The sequence below is a fragment of the Phocoena sinus genome, chromosome 3, assembly GCF_008692025.1.
Source record: "Phocoena sinus isolate mPhoSin1 chromosome 3, mPhoSin1.pri, whole genome shotgun sequence".
Classification (NCBI taxonomy): Eukaryota; Metazoa; Chordata; class Mammalia; order Artiodactyla; family Phocoenidae; genus Phocoena; species Phocoena sinus.
In genome coordinates this window covers 23,622,873-23,628,872 of record NC_045765.1, presented here as the reverse complement: position 1 = coordinate 23,628,872, position 6,000 = coordinate 23,622,873, and positions in this window count along the sequence as shown.

Below are 6,000 nucleotides of genomic sequence, written 5' to 3'. Positions count from 1 at the left end.
AAAAACCATCCCCTAGGTAACCTCTGGGAACCATGCACCTCCTGTTTCCAATTATTTTATTTTATTTATCTATTTTTGGCTGTGTTGGGTCTTTGTTGCTGCGTGTGGGCTTTTCTCTAGTTGTGGCGAGCGGGAGCTACTCTTCGTTGCGGTGCGCAGGCTTCTCACTGCGGTGGCTTCTCTTGTCGCGGAGCACGGGCTTTAGGCGCGGGGGCTTTGGTAGTTGTGGCTCACGGGCTCAGTAGTCGTGGCTCGCGGGCTCCAGAGTTCAGGCTCAGTAGTTGTGGTGCACGGGCTTCAGTAGTTATGGCTCATGGGCTCTAGAGCACAGGCTCAGTAGTTGTGGGGCACGGGCTTAGCTGCTCCGCAGCATGTGGGATCTTCCCGGACCAGGGCTCGAACCCGTGTCCCCTGCACTGGCAGGCGGATTCTCAACAACTGCGCCACCAGGGAAGCCCCGTTTCCATCTTACAACAACCTTAGACAGATTTGTGGAAGGCCCGCTCTTGCCTCCCTTGGCCCCTCCAGTCCCCTTCACTCTGCACTTGGGTTTATCCCACCGAGGAGACCCCCCTGGCCAGGGGGAACGGCCCTTGTTGGAACAGTTCAATTCTAGGGCCCTAGCGGGGCGGCAGGGCTAGTGTGATGTCACTGGTCTCCACTCACAGGTCCAGTTCCCTGGTCGTTGCCTTTCTCTGACTGTCATATGAGATTAGAGTGGGCCCAGAGGTAACTCTGCTCCCTCAGGGCAGGCCCTGGCATCCTCTACCTCTTTCTTTTCTGTTCTGGAGGCATGTGATGAGAACACAGCCTGGCTCTATAGGCCCTGGTAGGGCCTTCTCCGTATCTCACGCTGTCCCTCCCTCTTTAGCTCCAGGACTCAGCTCTGCTCCACTCCGCGTGCCCCTCCTGCTGCCCATCTTTCTCCCTCTCTTCCTCTGCCTCAGGTGGGAGAGGCCTGCATCCTCCTGGAGTGGTAAGTTCCAAGACTTGGGTGCAGCACAGGGAAGCAGGCAGAGCCACCTTCTTCAGGCTGGCTTTGGTTCAAGGCTGTGCCATCCGAGAGCTGGCTGGGGTGAACACAGCCCCCGTGTGGTCCAGCTTGTCTCCCTGTAGTTCTGTGTCAGGGTTTGGGGCCAGAGGCTCTGCTGATCATAAAGGAACACTTTGCCAGCATCAACTGTGCAAACATCTCCTCGGGGACCTGTAAGGAGGTGGGAGCCTGGGCCAAGGCAGGAGAGAAGTGGTCCCGGGTCTCCAGGTTGCATAGAACTCATCTTACAACTGCAAACCACAAAATGTTCCCAGGGTGAACCTAATGAGGAAAAGTGCAATGACATAACACAATACTCCTTTTACGGCGATTTCAGCGAATAACGTTCTCTGTGTTTTCATCCACGCTTGCCAAGCGTTTATGGAGAGATTTGTGCTTGGAATGGACGTCAGTGAAATCCTAGCTTATTAATAACTTATGGAATATAAATAAGTTTCTGTTAGTTTCCACAGCTTGTGGACTTTCGCCAAACTGGTGGGTATTTTTCAGGTGGTCTAACTTGGTGATGAGGAATAAGCAGACATCAGAAAGACAGGCGGCCTGCCACCCGAGGGGCTGACACTGAGCCATGGCAAGAGGACCCAAAAAGTGGATGGGGGAGGGGTGGGGATGATGAGACAGCATGCACAAAGGAAAAAGAAAGAGTGAGCTTGACCCCAAGGCCTCTCTCTGTGGTCCACACCGTCCGGGAGGTGACCCTACTGTTTCCTCTTGCGGACAAGCCTAAAGTCAGCCAAGCCACCTGCTCCACCGGGCAGGGGCTGTCAAGTGGTGTGGATTCGAGTCCACTGCTCCTGCCGTTTCATCTCGTCACTCTCACCATCCCCTGGCCCATTCATACCACAGGACCTTGAAGTGGGGGTCAGGTCAAGGGTCTGCAAAGTCACACAGGGCCACCAGGTGGGACTGAGCAAGGTAAGCGTGCATGGAGATGGGAGAGTGGGGGAAAAACATCAGAGTGCAGTGCCGAGGGGCATCAATGGGAGCTTGAGGTGGTGACAGTGATGGGAGATGGGTTCTGAAGAGTGGTACTGATCAGTGTAGATGCGTTTAGGATCATGGGAAAGCGGTAGAAAAATGATTACTCTTAAGGGAAGGAAGGAAACTAGTTGAATCCCGAGAGGGTCTGGGAGCAGAGGCACATCTAGCACTCAGATTTGATTTTTAAATACCAGCCAAAGGAATCAAGCCTCCTTGGAAAAACGGCAGATTCCAAGGGAAAGTACAACATGATCTTGGGGCATCTTCTTGTGCCAGAAAGGAAGGAAGTGCTGAGAGAGAGATGGAGACATGTCCCACGGATACAAAAACCCACTGGCCAAATCTGGGACAATTTGAGCATCAAAAGAAATAACTCTAACACTAATAGAACACATTGATTAAATAGGAATCCATGGGTCAACACGAATAGAAATAAATAAGAGAATAAGTAAATGAGGACAAGGGTAAGTTTTCATTACAGTAGGATGCCAACTAATAACTGTAGAAGGAATGATGGAATTAGAAAATTACCACTTGGCCCTTGTCACAGTGATACTTAGTTCAGCGGAGAAACATCAACAGGTGTCAATGTTTGATGAAGAGCAGAATGTTTACAAACTCTAAAAGTATCTCCCCACAAGATATTAATTAATCACAAAGGGATAAAACAGCAACCTGGCAGACACATCTTTAATCACGTGATCAAGGCGAACATCACCAGCAAAGGGACAATCTAAATCATGCACCTAGTTGGATGCTATGAAAAGAACACAGCATCACTTCTGTGATATTCCTGCCAAAGATGCAGAATCTGAATCTAACCACGAGGAACCGTCAGACAAACCCGAGGACTAGTCTACCAAAGATCTGGCCTGTTGTCTTTATAAAGAACTATACCAGATTGAAGGAATCAAAGGAGACGCGACAACTAAATGTAGCATGTGATTCTGAACGGAATCCTATCTCTGTAAAGGATATAATCGGGACAACTGGCAAAACTGAAGGTCTGCAGGTTAATGGTAGTAATGTATTAATGTTAATTTCCTAATGCTCTTATTGTGGCTATGTAGGAGACTGTCCTTGTTTGTAGGAGTTACATGTTGAAGTACTTGGGGGTGATGGGGCATCATGTCAACAACTGCTCTCAAATGGTTCAGGAAAAGAGTTATTTGTACTATTCTTACAACTTGTGGGTAAGTTTGAAATCATTTCAAAGGAAAAGGAAAAAGTTTAAAAAAGTTATTAAACATCTACGAAGAGTCAGGCATCTTTGCTCAGTGCTGTGCTTAAAAGCTAGGCTTTGCAAAATGTGCTGTGTGTATGCCACGGAATATTATACAGCCTTGAAAAGGATGGAAATTCTGACACATGCTGCAATATAGATGAACCTTGAGGACATTATGCTGAGTGAAATAAGCCAGTCTCAAAAAGACAAATATTGTACGATTTCACTTACATGAGGTACCTAGAGTAGTCAGACTCACTGAGACAGAAGGTAGAATGGTGGTTGCCAGGGGTTGGGGGAGGGGGAATGGGGAGTTATTGTTTAATGGGTACAGAGTTTCAGTTGGGGAATATAAAAAGTTCTGGAGATGGATGGTGGTGATGTTTGCATAACAAGATGAATGTACTTAATGTCACTTAAAAAAGTGGTTGAGATGGTAAATTTTATGGTATGTATATTTTGCCACAATAAAAGAAATTGGAGGGGGAACAAAGCTAGGCTTTGGAGGTGAACAGCTTCTCAGCTCTGACACTTGTTACTGAGATCTCAGGTGAGTGCTTGTTTCTTTCTTGGTTACTGGTGACAAGGACACTGTCTTCATAATGCAGAGCCAGAGACCCCATGGGGAAGCCCTTCATGTAGCGGCTGTAGTGGACAGCACAGAGCAAGTTCTCAAAACAGACTACCTCCTCTTATCCTGATCATTACGCATCACTGACTCCATAACGCTGCAGGGCGGCTGCCGTTTTCCCCACTACCCCTCCTCCCACCTCCAAGACTTGTGGACTATTCAGCCCCCAGCCCACTATCTTCCCCTTCCTAGGAACTTCTTCTGTGGACAGTTAGAGAGGTGGAGTGTGCCCCAGCTGAAGACAGATATGAAAACTTACATGCTTATATATGCACAGACTGTCTCTGGAGAGGTATCTGGGAGCCTGGTGGGAAACTTCTGTTAAACCCATTTGTACCCTTGGGATGTCTTCCCACATACAAGCATTATTCCTTTAAATAAATAATTAGCTGGATCAAACAAATTACCCAAAGAGGGGGCCCTCAATGACAACTGAGTTCCTTTTGGAGGATCTGCCTTTAGGCAGATAAGAGGCGTTCAGAGGAAGCCTCTCCCTGCATTTGCTCTTTTTCAAGGGCCTACAGCTCAAAGTAATCAGTGTACTAAAGCAGCTTATTTTGTGGAGGCACGTCCTCAACTCCCACTGTCATGTTTTGGAGCGGCATATTCTGCTACCCTTCACTCTCATTTACAAAACGTTACACTACATACACTGATTAGTTCCACACATAAGCCTTCTTCTGGCCTTGGCTCGGGGAGACTGCCTCTTGGGGCACCTCTGAGAGGCTTCTGAGAACACTGGGTGCTGGTTTCTGCCTGCTTCCTCCTTGTACCTCACACCCGCCTCTCCATGCTGTCTACATCCTGTCACCCTCACGCATCCTCGGGTGGTTCTACGTAGACACCCAGACAGGGATGTGAGGGAACCGCAGGCACCCCTTCCTCTCTTGAAAATTCTAGAACCAAAATCGGGTAGCTTAACAATCTAGTCTCATGGCAAGTTAAGGTCTAGAAGACAGCTAAAGAGATGTTTTTGAATAATTTAAAATAATCACAAGATAATGACCCTCTAGGGCAAGTATTTCCAACTCACATGTCCTCAGGGACCAGCAGGGTGATGGAGATGGGTGAAGCCAGCCTGTGGCCTCTGCATGTCCCACTCATCTGAAATGGTGAGCTGCTATCAAACTTGGGCTGATTGTTATCCAGTGGGAATATGAAAGTGTTTCCAAACCTTGACATTTTCCTTTAGGAGCCAGAAATACAGATCTATATGGAAATCTCCCCATTTAAAAATATCGGTAATTAACAGACAACAGTCACGACTCCTTGGCCAGTAGAATATGGTTAGAGGGCACAGCAGAGCAGCCTGTCAGTTGGCAAACTCTGCCCTGTGACACGCCCTTGAGTGAGGGGAGCAAAGGCTGGCTAGAGCTGAGGGCGTGTGTCGAGATGTAGGAGGTCAAGTTGATTTGATTTGGGCCTACCTTGGGAACGAAGGGAGGACCCCGGAGGACTGACAAGCTGGAACTTGTTCTGTGAAGTAACAGGGCGGCAGAGCAGCAAACGGCGAGGCGGACGGGGAAATATGGGCTTGGAATTCAGAGAGGCTTGGCTTCAAGCCTTGCTTCCCTCTTTAATAGCCGTGTAATGAGGAAGATGCTTCACCTCTCTGAGTCTTGGTTTCCTCATCCGTAAAAGGGAGGATAGATCCTACCTAACAGGGTCATGAGAATTAAATGAAGTTGTGCCTACGAAAACGTCTACCACCTCGTAGGTGCCTAGTTCACTTGATCCTTCCTTTCAAACGTTTTTGAGTGAGGACGATACTTGCTGAAAGCAGTGTTTCAGGAGGAATGACCAAATGGCAGCTTGGAGACTGGAGTCAGAAAGACTGGCTCTCAGGCGGTGTGACCAGTTTGAGAGCACAGGTAATTGTTACTGCACGGCCTTGGAGTTGAGCCCATCCCCAGGGACAAGACCATAAAAGCAGACCCCCTGGCCCTCCACGGGTAAGGTGACGGACAGCGTGCTATGCGCAGTGCTAAAGCAAGCTTGGCTGCGCCAGCTTTCCTGTCTGCTTCCCACCAGAGCCTGGCCTCTTGCCACTGCTGATCCAGACGGGATTTTCGAGCCCAAACCTCAGTGCCGGCCTCAGGCACCAGCCAG